Source organism: Protopterus annectens, chromosome 12.part0 (genome assembly GCF_019279795.1).
Source record: "Protopterus annectens isolate FY-2018-M chromosome 12.part0, PAN1.0, whole genome shotgun sequence".
NCBI classification, from domain to species: domain Eukaryota; kingdom Metazoa; phylum Chordata; order Ceratodontiformes; family Protopteridae; genus Protopterus; species Protopterus annectens.
In genome coordinates, this window is record NC_056746.1 from 627,904,830 (window position 1) to 627,924,344 (window position 19,515).

At 41.2% G+C, this 19,515-nt stretch overlaps 1 protein-coding gene across 2 annotated transcripts in view; it reads right to left on the reverse strand.

Annotated features, from left to right (window-relative positions):
* Positions 1-19,515, reverse strand: part of CCP110 (centriolar coiled-coil protein 110) — a 640,744-nt gene that overhangs the window by 37,355 nt on the left and 583,874 nt on the right. The window lies entirely within an intron of this gene.

The window sequence follows — 19,515 nt, forward strand, 5'->3', positions numbered from 1 at the left end:
TTACCCGACACCTGCAGTAATTAGAAAGACCCCAAAAGTATCTCACCAAGAGGATCAAGGGTCTCAAACAGATGCCATATGCTGCTCGGTTAAAAAACTCCAGCTCTACTCAGTTGCATACCGCCTACTTCGAGGCGAGCTATGCCTGACATACAAAGCTATGTCAAATCCAGAATTAATGGACATGCTCCACCTCAGTAAATCTAAATCCCTTAGAGCCACATGCTCGAGGGACTTGAACCTCAGCACAGAAATAAATAGAACTTGCTGGAGGGACAGGTTCATAACCCAGAGGCTCCCTTCGCTCTGGAATAGAATTCCAGTTCATGTGAGGCAGAGCACCTCACTGAATCTCTTCAAGAAGAATCTCGATAAGTGGATGGGGGATCGTAGGTTTGTCCCAGGGATTACTCCCGTGTCACTATTAGACAGAGGCACAGTAAACTAAACCTTAAAAAGGGCACAGTATACTCAAATCAAGGGGTGGCGTAAGCCATACAGAATCGGGCTAGGCTTATAATTGCCCCAGGGCAGATAGCCTAGTATGAACCTATGAACCTATGAATTAATACTGCAACAATGATTAAGGAAAAACATTTAAAGAAGCTGGTGGCCTCTGAAGCAGCAGGACCTGACGGGCTGGAAGACAGAGATAACCTCAAGAGAGGAAGTTTGGCAATCTCTGTGTCCAGACTGCAGCCTATAATCTCCAGAGCCTGCATCAGTTATATATTGGATTTGCTGAAGTTCACTGTAATACCCAAGGAGAGGCACAGATGGAGCAAGGAATCTCTCACCTGAATTAGTGATGCCCTTAATGTTGCAGTACGAAACCAGCTGTCCATGTTTAAGGGAAAATCCAGAATCCCTACAGGCTGTGCTGAGCTGCTACCATTGCCATGCATTTGGTGAACACCCAGGGGGCTGAGATGTGGAGAGTCCAAAGGGCAGTGCTTGAAACAGACAGTGACTGTCTCCCAGCCAAAAGTACAGGAACATCTTGAATGCCTTGTTATCTTTATATGGTAGAAACCATCCTTGAGGTCCACAGAACACATCCAGTCATCCTTCTTCAGCAGTAGTACAATAGACTGCACCATTAACCTATGGAATTTGGTCTGTTTAATGAACACATTTACTTTGCTTAACCAAAATGGGCCCAAGGTTCTTGTTTTTCTTGCACCATTAGTAATCGTGAATAGATCCTAAATCCTATCTTGTCTGGTGGGACCTTCTAGATGACTTGTTTTGTGAGAAGCTTAGGGATCTCTACTGCTGGCTGATTTTACTAATTGGATGGAACATCCAGAAGGGAATTCTAATGGAAAGTTGAGGGAAAACTGAAAAGGGATAGTGTATCCTCTGGTAATGACTCTCAACATCCAGAAATCTGACGTGATACTCTCCCAAGTTTGAAGGTGGAGAGACAAGCCCCACCCTTATGCTTCCAGAGCACAGAAGCTGGGTAAACCTGCAGGAGTGTTGAAAGGGCTTGCTGAAAAAAAAACCCTTGAATTCTGATTTTGCAGACTGCCCCTGCCCCTACGGTGGCATCCACTGAAGTTCCACTCTCAGCCATAGGGGGTACTATCACCTGGAGTGTTTAGATCAAGCTGTTGTGACTTTTGGAATAACCTCTTTCCACCCCTCTGGTTGCATGAAAAAGGTCCTCTGAGAGCTAGAAAAGCAAAATCCCACAGCAGACATCTTGTCATCATGTTCACTCCTGGTCAAAGTGTCCTTAAATTTAGGGCAATGACAACTCCAAAAGTCTTGAGTCGACCCCAACATCAAACACTTCGCTCCAGGATACAGACAACTCCGAAGGAGCCAGAATTGAATACATCAAGGTAGAATGCACTGAAGGTAGCCAGGCTGTCAGTGCTGATAAGGGAACCATACAGATAGAGGTCATATCCAGAGCCACCAGTTCAAAATGGTGGACCAAGGAAGGATAATCAAGGTATGGGGCAGAAGGGACCAGCTCTCTCCACCCTTGAAGCAGAAGGGAGGGAATGATTCCCAGTCATTCTTGGGCTTCAAGAATGTCCAAATAGACTTTCCTAAGGCTTCATATGGACCTAGCAGACCTACAGGAAGCCAGAGAGGGTAGCTTAGCAGGCCAGTGCAGAGGTTTGTCTAAATCCTGAACCTTAAAAAAGGAGACCAGTCTCAAGGGGGTGAAGGCTGTGGTAAGAACTTCAGATTCAGGGTAAGAGTTATAAATGTAGATCAGCACTAATTGGGTTCTGGTGCTACAGCCAAAAAGGAGCTTGGTACCTCCAACAGCCAAGACCAAATCAATTCTGACATTAGTGCAAAGAGGACTAGAGATCAGTCCTGGGGAGGTGCCAAAGCCAGATCTACAGCAGGAACTGAAGGAGCAAAGGGCCTTGGGGCTTTTTACACTGGCTCATCAGAAGCTGAAAACTCAGCTGGTCATTTCCTGACCTTCTTATTTTTATCCATTTCTTTCTTTTCTCCCTTTCCTTTCAGTTTTTGTCTTTATCTCTGAATTGATCTATCTTCCCTTTCTCTTAAGGCTTCATAAACAGAGAGGGAGAACCAAATTTAGGAGAGCCTAAAAAGGAATTATGCACATCGATCCATCCTGCCCCTGAAAGAGCCACAGGCCTCCCAGTTTTGGTCTAAATGGACTACTCCCAAGAAGTAAATGTACCTTTCATGAGAATCTTGAGTGAGTAGCTTGTGGCAGCAATCAATGTACTTGCGGAAACCCAAAGTTTCAAACATTCTAGCAGACAAGAAAAGCAAATAACCAACACTGTACAATGAGGTTAAACAAGACACGATAATAACTATCATGAATACCTATTAACAAGTGTGAAGTATGAGCTATAAACTATTAACTGCTATCTAACAAACTAAGCAGAAAAACTAAGCTAACTACAGCCAACTATATAGGAAAGCACACTAGAAAAAATGGGCACCAGGTCAGACAACAGAGCAGCCATGCACTCAAAGAAAAAAACAAAAAGTATCTCACCCCCTCCAATCACATACATATAAATGCACATGAAAAATTCGTTTTTTTTTTCAAATTGGGAGGAGAAATATCCTAAATCTAGGAACCCCACCAGGTATAATCCTTGAAAAAACAGTCATCTCAAATACAGCTCCACAGACCAGATCCAACACAGAACAGTGGCAAAAAGATTAAGGAAACTTAGGAATACAGAGCATCACGAAAGAGGAACAGGAGTTTCAAAGCCAAGAGTCTGAAGTGCCGGCCTAGTATCCAATAACCCACAGGTTGAGATGAATGGAAGGAACAACATTGAATTTAAAAATTATCATGACAGCAAAGGATAACTGCAAATCACTCTTTAGTTACATAAAGGACCTCAAAAATAATACCCAGCATTGCACTGAGCTTACCTTTGGTTGTATCAGCCATTCACACACTGAGAGTATAGCGAATACCACTGCAGATAAATTCAGCTCTAACTTCTCCCCTCTCTCACCTCTAAACTTGTCAATACACTATATCCAGTTCACCCTCCTCCCCATAACCACATCTAAACAGGTATTAAAAAAGTGCTCTCCAAGACCAAAAAATAACAGGTCTATGGGTCCAAAAAACTTACCAGACTGTATTCTGGCCAGTAATCGATACCATCTCTTTCAGACCTCCTCCTCAAACTGTTCAACCACAGTATCTCCACTGGACATACAGCAGAAGTCTGGAGAACATCTTTAGATGTTTCCCCTCAAAAAACAGGCCTCATCATGCACCCTGGCAACTATAGATCCACCAGTCTTACTGGCATCATTCTGCAGGGTTACGAAGTGCATCATTCATTGACCACATAAAAAAGGACATAGGGAATCTGCAGTCTCTAGATTTGTAAAAAGTATTTCATGACTACTGAATTTATATGACTTCTATGAAAGAGTGATGCACTAGCTGAGAATAACTCTGGGCAAACAGCTTCCCCTGATATAGCTAATGCTTTTGACATGCTCCCTAACTCTGGCAACATTGAAAACTGGACAAATTCAAAATAAATCCTTGTGTATCCCATTGGATTGCAACTGGCTCATTGATAGACACCATTCTATTAGAATCAACAATACAGTTTCTTATAAGATTTTTCACCAGTGGTGTACTCCAGGGTTTTGATACTGGACCACAATGTATTTAGCATAGTTCGCTGACATAAAATTTGTCATTAAAGGTCTCTGGCTGACAAGTTCTCAGATGACTGCAAGTTTGGATCTATCATCAACTCCCTTGTACTGTATAAATGACGCTCCTCTTAAAATAGACAGTGCCATTAGAAACTTTGGCACCTTCTTGGAAAATGAACTCTCTTTGACTACCAAACGTCATGTCAACATCTGTCAATAGGGATGCCTTCCACCTTGCCCAACTGATCACTAAGGGCATCTGCTCTAGGTCAAAAAAGGCCATCATTCCCCTCCATTCATCTCCCATCAGGCCAATAACAGAACACAATACCCCCTTTGGTATGCACCTATCCAAACACCTAATCCAACCTGGAAAAAAAAACAGTGGTTCCCCACTGAAAATATCTGAAACCTCTGTCTCTCTTCCATGTCTCTTACAGACTCCTTCAGAGTGATGTATGCCTGGCCTGCAAATCTGTAAACGACACAGCCCTGCTTGATCTATTACATAGCTGTAAATTGATAGCAACACAAAAAAAGATTAAGGGATCTAAGTCTATACTTCAACATATAAAGGACTTGTTGGCATGACAGCTCTCTTTCACAAAGAATTTCCCACCTCAGGGGCAAATTCATATTTTCTGTAAAGCAAAGCATATGCCTTATCACTTCAAATCTAACTTACAGAAATGGATGGAAAACCATAAATTCATTCTGTTCCTAGCTCCCTTGCCCCTTATGGGCAGGGGAGTAACTAGCTGGATGTACCAGAGGTACCAGTGTGGCAAGGCTTAAAAAGGTTTAACTGGACTACTGCCTAGCATAAACTTATGAACATGTGAACATAAAAAGCCAACTCTCTGATCACTACAGCTCTCTTATTTGTAAGCATCATGGATTACAGGGTATTCAGCTGTGTTACACACACACTCACTAAAAATGAATTCTATGTACAGGGAACAAGCAGCAATTCTCCTGACAGTCATCCCCAATTAACTGACTGCAATGAGGGCTAAAAGTTGATCTGTCAAGGCAACTTACCATAAATGTGTACATTAAAGTGTGGCCGCTGCTGCAGTCCATGGAAGATCTCTTGAGGTGCAATAGTCATTTAAAAGTCATATAGAAGAGAGTTGGCAGAAGACAGAAAGAAAAACTCACTATACCTGTATTAGAAACACAAGGCTTTATGCCCCTAAATTCCCCTGCCAAGGAAAAGGCAGAATGAGAAGGTTTTTGCCAGCTGTCTTTTAAGGAGGCACAACTGTTCCTGCTTCATACAACAGATGCAGATCAGATGCCAGCCATGCAGTCAAGGATGGATGGGAGAGAGCAATGTGCAAAGCAGTGCATGCAAGAAGTGGTGATTTGAGTGGTGGTGAAAAGCCTGCACTAGATATGATACACACACATCAATTTACACTGCTGGACAGGGTTCTAATGCAACAGTTATCTCATTTCTCAATAAACAGGGAACAGACTATAGATGTCCAATGCTAAGATGGTTATAGCCAGATAAAGAATCAACAGAAAAAATATAAATGACAGGAAATGTATTAGCTAGACTGAAACTCTAACAATGTTCCAAATTTGTGAGCAAAACCTACAGTAAAAAGCAAGCACAGAGATGGAAAGCCTCGTCAATAAGGATAGCAGAAAAAAATTACAATGAGTTTCTTAGAACTGAAGGTAAACTAGAAGATTATACAGCAAATAAAAATACAAAGACCAGGGAGACAGAAGAGACTTTTACATGACACTATGATATAGTCCAGTCCAAAAAAGAATGTACTGCTGAATCCGAAAGTCAGGAGACCCTCAAGAAAACATAGTGGAAGTAGAAGATAGATCTGAAAAAAGAATTTGAAGTTTGCTGCCACTCCAGAAAAAAAATATAGAGAAAAAAGGTTAACTGAAGTTTGAGAATGAGTGCCTACATGGGCTAACTGGCCTTCCCCTTTTGGAACTGATGCCAGAAAGGGCACTGAGTGCGTCTTCCAAAAGCTAGAGGAAAAAGGGGTCAGCCAATACCAATACTCACAAAAAGCATACTTACCAGCAAACAGCAACTGTTGTTTATACAATGGCAAGCAACTGAAAGTTGGTGACATATAAATATTAAGTCTTTACCAGAAAAAGGATCATATTCTTTTCAGTGATGAAAGTCCACAGACAGAAGAGACTAAACTTTAAATTGCTATATTCAGCTGTATTTGAAGTGTTTTACCCTAAGAGAGTAAAAACATATGTAGATGCTGTAGCATCCCTAGAAGAGATATCCAAAACTGTCTCTGTGAATAATTGACCTAAGGAGGAAGAGGGCAGATAAACAGAGGGCAAATAAACCTTAAAAGAGACTTAACATCAGAGGAAAAAAATACGAAACAAACCATCCATTAATCACCCCTTTTCCCATTTTTGCACATGGGGTCAAGGTGTCACTTCAACAGTGACAATCATCTAGAGTCACAGTTTACACCGCCGGGTGACTAGCCCTACCATGGTAGATTTCACCATACCCTGCACTCGCACACACATTCTCACCTACAGCCAATTTAGAGTGTCCAAACCACCTACTGCATGTCTTTGGAATGTGGGAGGAAACCAGAGCACCTGCAGAACACAGGAAGACATGCAGACTCTGCACAAAATGCACCAAAGCCGAGAACTGAACTAAGGTACCTCTTGCTGTGAGGTGACAACACAATCCGCTGTTGTTGTGTCTTTCGGCTTTTCCCAGTTAGGGGTCACCACAGCGGAACTCCGGTCCGCTAATGATTGGCAGTAGATTTTTATGTGCCGAGTTGCCAGCTCTGACGCACAACCTTCAACAAAGGTACGCCCATTCACGCATGTCTCCACACAGAAGACGCTCTAGCTGAGAATCGAACAGGACAACGTCTTACTGTGAGGTGACAATGCTACCGCAGCATCACCACTGCAGTGACACTCTAAATTGGCCATAGGTGTGAATGTGTTTGCAAGTGTGCAGTGTGGCAGAAGTACCACAATGGGGTAAGCCATCCGGCAGTATAAACCTTTGCTCTAGATGACTGCCACTGTTGAAGTGACACACTGCCTTCATGCGCAAAAATAGAAAAAGGGGTCATAGATGGATGGATCTACCTGCTACCTGGGAGTTTTCAGCTGCTGTACTCAAAGGTAGTTCAGGGAAAGAAGGAAGCTAATGACTACTCTGAGTTATCTTTAAATACTGCCAGCTTCAAAAAAGTTATGGAAGAATTATCTTATCTTCTTTGTGAGAAAAGGAAAGGAAGTTGGAGCAAGGGGTGTCTATTTAGGGTATTTGCCCTTTTCTTTGAAGGGAATGGTATAAATAATTACAGACTGTACATAGTTATGTCATTATTATTACAAAACTTTATCAAAAAGGAAGACAGCAGTAGCTGACAGAAAATTGTTATTCTGAACTATTCATAACTATGCAAGTGGACAAAGAAAGGCTGTAATAGGGTTAACTATTGGCCTTTAAAGAAGGAATAACAATGTTAGAGGAATAAAAGAGATTATGCAGGATCAACATTATGGAGAAACTTAAGATTATGATTTAATTTAGATGGTCTTACTGACTCAGTAAAAAGTGTGTTTATACACATAAAGAAGTTTAAACCATGCACTCATGCTCATGGACACAGACATGGATGAAAATGAATACAATAAATTAGCAAAACAAAACTATTGAAAGGAATATGTTGACAGTTACTCTGAAGCAATACAAAGTGTGGTATTACATTAGTTGCAAGGGGGGGTGGCTGCTAGATAAAGCACAATATACTTTCCTAAAGATCTACTGGATAAGAAGCATGCTCACACTAGCTAACATGTGCATCCCACCAAACATGACCCAAGAAAGATTGATATCAGAGTATAGGCAATGAGAAAAGAATGGGGGATCCTAAGTAAAAGACCAGCAGTGGTAGAGCGTCTAGTAGAATATATGCTGTTAAAAAAGGGATAATTAGTAAGGCATATAAAATATTGTATAACTACAGGAATCAATCAGAGAATGTTAGAAAGGATTGCAAAGAGAGACTGAATAAGAAATTCACAAATTAAGAATGGGAGGATATATGTATGGCTCCCAAATATGCAACAAAGTCTAAAAGATTTGGGATTTTTACTTGGAAGTGTTTACATAGTTATTTTATACCCCATACAGATTCCAAAGAATTTTTTCTCAAGTAGATTGCAAATGCTGGAGGTGTGATAGGTTCATAAGTACATAAGTTCATAGGTGCTTACAAGGCTACTGCCCACAAGGGCCTTTTTAAGCCTAGCCATGCATTCCAAATCTCTGACAAGTTCTGATACCCTTGATAAGTGTAAGCAGGGGCTTGGGAGATGAAACATTTACAAACTAGAGCCTGGGAGATGAACCATTTTAAGTTGCCTGTGTCCATTCAAGACATAGGTGCTAAACAAGAGATGAATTTCCTGTTCCCCATCCAAATTTCCAGGTTGTACTTGAATTGGGTTAGAGAGGAGCTCTGTTTCACATGGATGGGGAGCATGTTCCAGACATGGGGTAATCTCTGGGATACATACGTGTCTCTCCAGCAGGTCCTATTTATATTGCAGGCAAGGCTTAAGTCTTTAGAATGGGTAATTCTGGTGCTGTTTGTTTTGCGAATATGCAGGATGTCCATCAGAGTGGGGTCTGCAATGCCCTGTATGTCAGGCATAGATCTCTCCTGAAAAGCCTGTAGGAGACAGAATACAGGGATAGAACCTTGAGGTGGTCTGCATAGGACATTTTACTTAAGCCCTGTGTTCTTTTAGTGAGCAATGTCTGTGATTGTTCCAGTTGTTGGATATGCCTGGTTAGGTACATACCAAAGGGGGCACAGTACTCTATGATAGGTCTGATGAATGTCGAATACAGTGGAATCATAAGATCATAGGACGTTACTAGGCTATTGGCCCTGAGGCCCTTATAAGCCTAGCCAAGAATTTAAGCCCATGCTCCAACAAGTCAGCACCCAATGCCCCTGTCCAGCTGGGATACACATGGAATCCCAGCAGTGTATTTTCTGTTCCTCATCAAGTTATCCAGGTTGTGCTTAAAAAGGGTTAATGAGGAACTCTGCTTGAGGTGGAGAGAGTCTATTCCACAGAAGAGGGAGTCTCTGGGATACATATCTGTCCCACCAAGTACTACTGAATGTCACAGACCAGGTTGAGGTCATGCGTGCGGATTACTCAAGTGGAGCTTGACTTGCGGATATGCAGCAATCCCATCAAGGCGGGGTCTGAGATTGCTTTATATGCCAGACAAAGGTCACCTCTGAGGAGTCTGCATGAGAATGAGTACAGGGATAAGGCTTTTAGCCTATCTTTGTAGGGTAGATGTTTGAGGCCATGGATTCTCCTGGTGAGGAACCTCTGTGGTGTCTCTAGTTACTGCATGTGCTTTGGGAGGTAGATGCCAAAAGGGGCATTGTACTCAATAATGGATCTTATAAGGGAAGAATATATGTTATGACCTCCTTGTCCCTGGATGAGATACAAGTCCTAATGAGGTGGGCCATGTAGAAAACCTTCTGTACAATGGAGGCAATATGGTGGTCAAAAGTCAGTTTGCTATCAACATGGGTGGCCAAGTTCTTCATGACTGACTGCGTGCTTAGGACCTTGTTATTAATGTGATAATTTATGGTGACGTCACTCTCCCCAAAGGCAATGATGATGCATTTTTTGGCATTTAGTTTGAGACCTTGTTTCTGGCACCAGTTATTGTTTGGGTGAGACCCTCCTGGAGGATGTCCACATCACTAGGGGAATTAATGACAGCGCAGAGCTTGCAGTCATCTTCAGACTTCATCAGCCATAGCCCACTGGTTTTGTCCTGCAACTCAGAAAAGTATATCCCAAACAACAGAGGCCCCAAGACCGATCCCTGGGGTATACCGCTTGTTACGGGTCTGTGGGTTCTATTAGTAAGCCAGTTTGCTACAAATCTGGTAACAGTAAAGCCTAGTTGAGAGAGTTTATCTATTATACCCAAGTGGGGAATAGTATTGAAGGCTTTGGCCAGGTCAGGGTAGGCAGTGTGCACCGTCTTCTCCTCGTCCATGGCTTTGGTGACTGTCACAAAGAAGTCGACCAGATTTAATAGACATAACCTCCCCTTGACGAAATCAAACTGTGTGGGATTGAGTGTTTGGAGGTTGCCAATGTCTTTGCTAGTGAGGTCCATGATAATCTGTTCCATGGCCTTGCAGATCAGGCTAATTAGGCTGATGGGTCTATAATTTCTTGAATTGGTGGAAGCTCCAACTTTGTGCAAAGGGATGACAATGGCTGTCTTTCACTTGGCTGGGATGAAGCCAGTACTCAGGCTTTGGTTGAATACGGTGCCTAATGGTGCTGCAAGTTCCTGTCTGAGTTCATGTAGGATGCAGCCTGGGATTTTATTGGGTTCCATGGAGGCTGTATTTTCTGCCTTTGAGGGGGCATTGATAACTTGCTCCCTACAGATAAGGGAAAGGGGGCAGGTGTTGGTGATGTCCTAATTTACTGATGGGGGACAGAGGGGTGACGTTTTCACTGAAACTGTCTGCCAGCAGGTTGGCTATATCTATGGCATTTGTGTATGTGGTGTCCTTAACCACTAGTTCTAAGCAGATCTGAGTGCTTCCTTTGAGACTGCGGACATATGTGAAGAAGGCCTTATGATTGTCTTTAGTAGATGTGGCCAGTTTGGACTTGAAGTTTGCTTTTGAGGATTTCACTAGTGCTCGTATTTGCTTGTTCAGGCTAAGGAGATATTGATTTGAATTAGGCATCTGCTCCTTCTTGGTCCTGGATAGCAATTTTTTTCTTTTATTATAAAGTGTACTTATTGCAAAAGTCCACCAGACAAGTTTACTCTTCCTTGAGGAGGAGGATTTTGTCCTATTGGGTATTCCTGATTCCATGCAGCTACATAAATGCTCGTATAGTACTTTGGTGTAGGTGTGGACATTTGTGCCAGTTCCTACGGAGGGGGTTGTGAAGCTGTTTATACCTTCCCTTAGGTGGCTGTAATCAGCTTTGGAGAAGCTTTTATGTTTGACCCTAGCTAGAGGGGGTCGGGGAGATTGTGACTTCGAAAGCGACCACTTTGTGGTCAGATCTGACTAAGGAGGATGACACTCACTGTAGGGATGCTGCAGTGGTTACTCATGTTGGTTAATACCAAGTCCAAGATATTATGACTTCTAGTGGGGGTTGCGACCAGCTGATCCAAGGAATTTGCGCTGACAAAATTAAGCAATCTCTGGGCATTTGTGTTTTGGCATGAGTAGTTCTTCCAATCTATGGTTGAACAGTTAAAGTCGCCCAGGATCAGGGTAAAAGGCTGAATCTTGATTGATTCGAAGAGGTCCAGATAGGTGGAGTGGGTATCTTGAGCCAAAGTTGGGGGCCTGTAGCTAGCTATGATTTGAATGGGGTCTTGTCAATGGTTAACTGTACCCTCTAACCAGCTTGGGGGTGTGTATGTCTTTAATATATACTGAAACTTCACTTCCTTTTGTTTTGCTGTCCACGGTTTGGGGTCTGAATGTATGATAGTATGAGTAACCTGGTATGACTGGGGTGCTCTCCGCAGATTTGAACCAAGTTTCTGTGACTGCACAAATATCAGCATCTGAGTTAAGAATGCTTGCAATGAGTGGAGTTTCATGTTTAGACTCCTAGTGTCTAGCAGCATGACCTTTAATTTGCGTTTTGATGAAATTTTCATGTTGGTAGTTTTGACCTCATGGCATTGCCTAAAAAGGCACTATGGGGAGGCAAGAGCCTTTGCCAGAAGCCTGAATCCCAAGAGAAACAGATGCAGGCCATCTCTGGCAAAGCACCATGGTCTGTCGATCATTGTTTTCCCATGCTGTCAGGTACTGGATCCCCTTGGAATGACACCAGAAACTAAGCCAATTGTTAAATTAATCATTTTCTGTTTGTATAGAGGCATCATTCTGGGTGACGGTAGAATTCTGCTTAAGGCTAGCGACATAACTGCCTGGGACACATATTCAGTGAGCTCGATCATGTCTCTCTTTATATAGTCCAGGGAGGTATGTCTCAAGTCATTCACACCAACATGGACTATGACAGAGTCATGACAGTACCTGTTGTTGAGAGACCTGAGTGCATGTGTGATACCTCGGATCCTGGCAACTGACAAACAACTACATTGACTTTCTCCTTATCCAGCCTGGTGAGGGGCACATCTGTGTGTCTCACAATGGAGTCTCCTATGGCTAATATGTTGGGTTTATGGTTAGGCCTTAGTGGCTGTGAGACACAGGTGTGTGGACTATGTCTGGTGTGTGGTTTGGTGGGCTGTGGAGATTGCATGTGTTTTGCCTCTGAGGTCTCTTTTGTTTGGGTACGTTTTTGTTGAGGACCTCCACATATGTAGGTGTGTGTTGTGTAGGTGTGGGTGGTGTTTGAGGTGTAGTGTTTGTGTTGACAACCTTCTCAGTGCCAGATATACTCCTTGTGAGGGAGAGAGCATAGACTGTAATTTCTTAAAGTAACTGCATCTCTCACAAATTGTGTTCCAAGGTGGTAGTAGTAAGGGTTGTCTGTGTACATGAGGCAGTTGCTACACTGTCTCAGGATCCCCATATCAACTAGACAGGCAGGAGAAACTGTAGGAAGTTGTCCATCCATATTTTTCAGAATCCGAGGGCGACAGCCCAGAGACAGTTAAGGGGGTAAAGGGTGGAAGGTCTAAGATGAGTACTACTAGGTGATCTGACACATGCTACTAAGGGAAAATTTGTAGCAGGAATACCTCACAATAGGAAAAACAGTGCAGTTGTGGTGCGCGACACGCAAACAAGCCCAAACCAGCTCAGATGCAGGGTTTAAATACTACAAAAAAATAGAAGATTCTAGTAACACAGAAATCTAGCCAATCTTACTAGCCCCTTCTCTCTTTACTAATCAGGTTGTGCCAGACAAGGTCCAGGCAGCCTTGCTACTTTGACTAGCAGATAAGATAGACCCCTACCAACACAAGATGGCTCCCAGAAACACAGAAGGCAAACACAAGATGGCTGCCAGAAACTCAGAAGGCAAAAACAAACAGCTCTGGATGCAGCAAACCTTTATCCAGATTATGCTACTCAACTCACAGGAACGCACAGATTAACCACTTACAGACAAAAACAGAACTCACAGTATGAAAAATACAGTTAAACTGTAATGAAATACATAATGCAGTTAAACAGTAATGAATTGCAATAAAGAGCAATGAAACACAGTTAAACAGTAATGAAATATAGTCAGTCAGTACATTGCTTTAAAACAGTGCAAATGTAATAAATTAGCTATAAGACACAGATAAAAATGATAGGCAAGTGCAAATGCAATAAAATAAGTGAAAAAAATAAAAAAGCATTTAGATTGGTCTTGGAGTTACAGGAATTTTGCAAAAATGTCCCAGAGATGATGCACCTCAGCAGAGACTGGTTCAAACAAGCCCAAACCAGCTCAAATGCAGGGTTTAAATACCACAAAAATAGAAGATCCCAGTAACACAGAAATCTAGCCAATCTTGCTAGCCCTGCCTGCTTTACCAATCAGCTTGTGCCAGACAAAGTCAAGGCAGCCCTGCTACTCTCAATAGCAGAGAAGATAGGCCCCTACCAACACAAGATGGCTCCCAGAAGCACATAAGGCAAAAACAAACAGCTCTGGATGCAGCAAATCTTTATTCAGACTATGTTACTCAATTTAAGGGTTAAGAACACAGTAAAACTCACAGAAAAGCACAGATATACCACTTACAGACAAAAACAAAACTCACCGTATGAGAAAATACAGTTAAACAGTAATGAATTGCAATAAATAGCAATGAAATACAGTTAAACAGTAATGAAATGCAGTTAATCAGCAAATTGCTTTAAAACAGTTCAAATGCCATAAATTAGCCATAAGTCAGAGATAAAAACAATAGGCAAGTGCAAATGCAAGAAAATAAATGAAAAAGCACTTAGATTGGTCTTGAAGCCTGAGGAGGTTTGTAAAATGCCCCAGAGATTATGTACCTCAGCAGAGCCTGGTTCAAACAAGTCAACAATGACTTCCTTGGACTTAGATGCCATACCTTTGTTTATAAGTTGCACAACATAGAAAGATTTCCTCACTACTGGAGACATGTGATGGTCAAAGGCTAAATTACTCTCTATGTGTGTCCCTAAGTCCCTGACTACTGGGTCAACTCTAAGGGGTGTGTTGTCAATATGATAGCTACAAGGGGTGGATGACTTCCCAAAGGATACTATTATGCATTTCTTGGCATTTAGCTTTAGTCCATGGCTCTGACACCAGTTGCTTGTCTATGTCAGACACTCCTGGAGAACATTTATGTCAGTGTGGTATTCAATGACAGCTCCTAATTTGCAATCATCTGCAAATTTAGTCAGCCAGGACCACTGACATTGGCCTTGACTTCAGAGAAGTAAATGCCAAAAAGGAATGGTCCAAGGACTGATCCCTGAGGGACTCAACTTGTGACTGGCCTCCATGTAGAGGTGGGCTCCCCGGTTCTAACTTCCTGGGTCCTGTCTGTGGGCCAGTTGGCTACTAACTTCCTGGGTCCTGTCTGTGAGCCAGATGGCTATCCACCGGGTGACATATGAGTTTGTACCTAACCTCTTGAGTTTATCAACAATGCCCGAGTGGGGTAATGTATCAAATGCCTTGGCAAGGTCAAGGCACGCAGTGTGAACCATTCTGCCCTCATCCATTGCTTTGGTGACCTTCTCAAAGAAGTCCACCAGGGTGAGAAGGCATGATCTGCCCTTGATGAAACCAAACTGGGTTGGGTCCAGTGCCTAGAGGTTTACTAAATCACTATTAATCATTTCCATGATAATTCTTTCTATTCCGTAATAGGAAAGAAAGAGGTAATTGGGAACATATTTTTGGAAGTGTAATGAGTTGGATGACTTTAAAAATTCCCTGCAGACTACTCTGTTAGAAATCCTGTGTGAGCAAACTGGTGTAACCAAGAAAATTATTATTCTGAAGTGCGATACAGAATTGGAAAGGCCTTGCTGAGTTTAATTCTGGTGGCTGCCAAAAAAAGCAATTACTAGAAAATGGAAATCAGAGTCTAAACCAATCATAATAGAAGTAGGGAATACAGTAACAGAGATAAAAAAAACGGGAAGTGAGATCTTTAGAAAAGGGTAGGAGCAAATTGCATACAAAAAATGGGAATTGTGAGACCAATACATGCAGAATAATGTTTTGGAGGAGGAATGAGGTTTAATAGAAGGCAGTAATTTAATGAGCTCTGTAATGTTTGAATTACATTGACTTTATAGCAAACTGTATGTGATGTATAATGTTTACAACTGAAATATTGTTTATTTTCATTTATATGAATATATGAGTGCCTAAGACATAAGTGATAATTCAATAAAGATGCTTCTTGTTTAAAAAATGCATCCTGTATTTAGGGGAAGGCTGGAACCTGGTAACAGACAGAGATGTGACAGCAAGCTGCAGAAAGCACAAAGTAACACTCCTGGGTAGGACAGAGTTTTTATCTCACTGAAAAATAGGAATGTATTAGAAAAGCTGAATAATGAGTCTCTGACTTTCTCAGACCAAGCATCTCTTCTACATCTCTCACAAGAAACATCTCCCAGAGGGATTGGGGAGTCACTGGAGATTCCCAACACATTACTTGAAGAAAGGGGAGTTTAAAGAATGGTGTACTAAGGAAATACTGGAAGATTCTGAAAAAGCTAAAATAATTTCAGACTTTATATACAGAGCTAATCAAAAGGGAAAAGGAATTAATGTCCCAAATTACGACTCAGTTAAAGCACCATTCAGAGAGAATGAATGAAATTAGACAGACAACTTTAAAATTATTTTTTTAAATACTCCTCAGTTTCAAGGAAATTTTTTGCACAAATGTTGAAACAGCAAGAAGATGAAAGAGAACTTCACCAAGTCAGAGATTTACAAATGAACGTGACCATGAGAAACTCTGATAAAATCAAGATGTGTAAGGCACATCATGCACTGCTTTACAATCAGGAGTCTGAGCAGCTACAAGAAGAACCCCAAATTACAAGACATGCAGATCAGATGTTAATTCCAGGACCAGACAACACACGGAGGTGCTGCTTTTTAGCTACAACAAATGAGGAAATAAAAGCACAGTTAAATACGCATCAAACTGAAATCATTAGGAAGTGATGGACTTCTAGTGGAATACTAGAAGTTAGGGGGATCAAGACTAGTGGAGGATTGGGCTGCACTAGTCAATAACATTTTGAAAGGTGGAGGGATTCCACATCCTAGAGAGGCAGAATAATACCAATTATTTGAAAGAGGGCAAAGACCCTTCAAACTCTGTGTCACAGAGGCCCATTATCAATATTAATCCATGTCTATAACATTTTTATGAGGGAATTAGCAACAAGATTGGAAAAACTACTACCAAAACTAATACACTTGGACCAGTGATGTTTCACTATGGGTAGAGTAACATTCGATAATATTATGAAAAACAATAATAATGTTAGAAGAGGCTAGGATAAAGAAAAATCAACTACTAGTAGTTTGAAAAATATGGGATAGGGAATTTTTAATGTATTTGAAAGAGGTTATGAAAAATTCAATTTTTAAAAGAGGTATTGTTTATTGACATTGGAGGTATATAGGGTTCCTGTTGCCAAGGTAAAAAAATGGAGGCCACCTATCTAGGGAAATTTCTCTTTACAGGGGAATCTGACAGGGGCAACTTATGTCATTTGTGCTAGTTCACCTTAATTTACGATCACAGGATCATCACAGGATCATAGGAAGTTACTAGGCTATTGGTCTTGAGGCCCTTACAAGCCTAGCCAAGAATTTAGCCCATGCTCTGAGATTAGAAACATTAAATTTACTCTAATAAGGACATCATATGCAGAGGGATAAAAATATGCTGGAAAACAATCACCTCTTGTAGATGATGTTCTATTGTCCTTAGATAACTCAATAGTCTCATTTCGCCATCTTATTCCAATTATTAAATGAATTCCAAAAATAAGGGGACATCAGATAAAGCTAAAATTAAGACCTTATCTAGAAACTATACCCCAGCATATATGCTGGTTCAAACTTATGGGAACATACAAAACTGTAATGAACTATTTAAGTTTATAGTTGGCATGTTAACAAGCTTAGTCAATTAAACTAACACCGGGTGATATCACAAAAATACAGGAGACCATATCTAATGCAAAATTACGGGGATGGACTTAGAGCATAAAATACCAATCAATCAAAATGTTCCTAGTTTTGCTAGTAATATATTGTGGTTAAGCCTCTCTCCCTAAGAAGAAAAATGTTTTGAGTTACTGAAGAAAAGAATTGTGGTATTTGCTTAAGATAACAAACTTCCTAGGGTCTCCTGGGAAAAGCTAGGGATGTCAATGCAGTATAGGTGATTATCAGTCCCAGATCTTCAATATTAAACTGAAGTGGTCCTCCCTAATGCAATATAGGGAATATAATACCAGCTGAAAATAAACAGCCCTTAATCACAACTCTGAGAGGCTAACACTGCTGTCATTTGGGATAAAAAGGATATTAATTATTCATATACTGAAAAGAAAGGAACTTCAAAGTTAGTGTCATGAAATCTTGTCAAAAGGACTGGAACAACAAGATAAGATAAGATGATGAACATTACAGAAGCAACACGGTTTAGGAAAAATAGTAATCTAAAATTCTGGGAGCAGTTAAGGAAAAGGAAAGAAATGCCATTCTCTGAGAACAGGATAAAGGTGACTACAACATGCAAGACAAGAGATTGGCTCATATACCTTGGATAAAGGCCAAGTTAACTCAAATTAAGTGGTTAGGAAGACCTTCTACATTGCCCACCTGATCATGAAGGGATTCACATCCAGATCAGGAGAGGTCATTGTACCCCTGTACTCTTCACTTATCAGACCAATGATTGAGTACAACGCCCCATTCGGAATGTACCTTACCCGACACCTGCAGCAGTTGGAAAGACCCCAAAAGTTCCTCACCAAAAGGATAAAGGGGCTCAAACATATGTCATACGATGCCCGACTGAAGAAACTCCAGCTCTATTCAGTTGCATACCGTCTGCTCAGAGGTGATCTGTGCCTGACATACAAGGCCATGTCCAACCCGGAATTAATGGACATGCTCCACCTCAAAAAATCCAAATCCACCAGAGCCACGAGCAAGAGACTTAAACCTCAACACGGATATAAATAGGACGTGCTGGAGGGACAGATTCATCACCCAGAGACTCCGTACACTATGGAACAGAATCCCAGTCCATGTGAGGCAGAGCCCCTCACTGACTCAGTTCAAGAGAAATCTTGACGAGTGGATGGGAGATCGTAGGTTTACCCCGGGAATCATCTCTGTATCACTGCTGGACAGAGGCACAGCAAACTAATGGGTACAGTATTCTCATCCTAAGGGGTGGTGAAAGCCACACACACTCTGGCTAGGCTTATAAATGCCCTAGGGCAGATAGCCTAGTATGAACCTATGAACCTATAAACCTAAATCACAACAAACAGAAACACAACAGGTCAGATGCCCCAGTTGGCAGAGTTTCTGACCAAACTCTGGACAGGCTCAGCAATTCTGATAAAAATAGTTAAACAGGAATACATAGTACATCAATAAAGATAGAAAAGTTTCACTTAGGGTTAAACAGGAATGTGAAAGAAAACTTACTAGGAGGTATGGGAATTGATATGTGCTATCCCTAGATATACCATTAAATCTAGGAAATTTAGAATATTTGTTTTTGGAAATGCTGACATAGGTACTTTAGCATCCCAAGCAGATTAACAAATATAATTGCAGTGGCAAGTGATGTATGTTGGAGGTGCACTGAGAGTCTACTAGGGAGCAGGGAAAGCATATTCTCAGATAAAGTGAGATTCCCTAGAATGACATATTACAGACCACTTTAGATGAGCTTTCAAATAAAAAAATGAAATTATCAAAAACACTTCTTTTAAGTTATGACAAACAGAAAGAAATCTCCAAACATAACAAAGCTCTACTAACACTGATTTTAGTAACAGGAAAAAACACTACAAGATGAAGGTGGAAGTCACAAATATCATGGGAAAAGAAATTTAGCAGAAAAAAGCACTATTCAGTTTATGAAAAATAATCAATGGCTTATAATGGTATATTTACAAAAATAAATATATATTCAAGTTAATGAATAAGCATTTTTCTCCATTACATGGTTGAAAACAGTTTTCCCTGAAGCAGTCTCTCAGCATTAAATGTTACACTTTGCTACAGGACAGCTGGAGAGTTAAGTCTCATTCATTG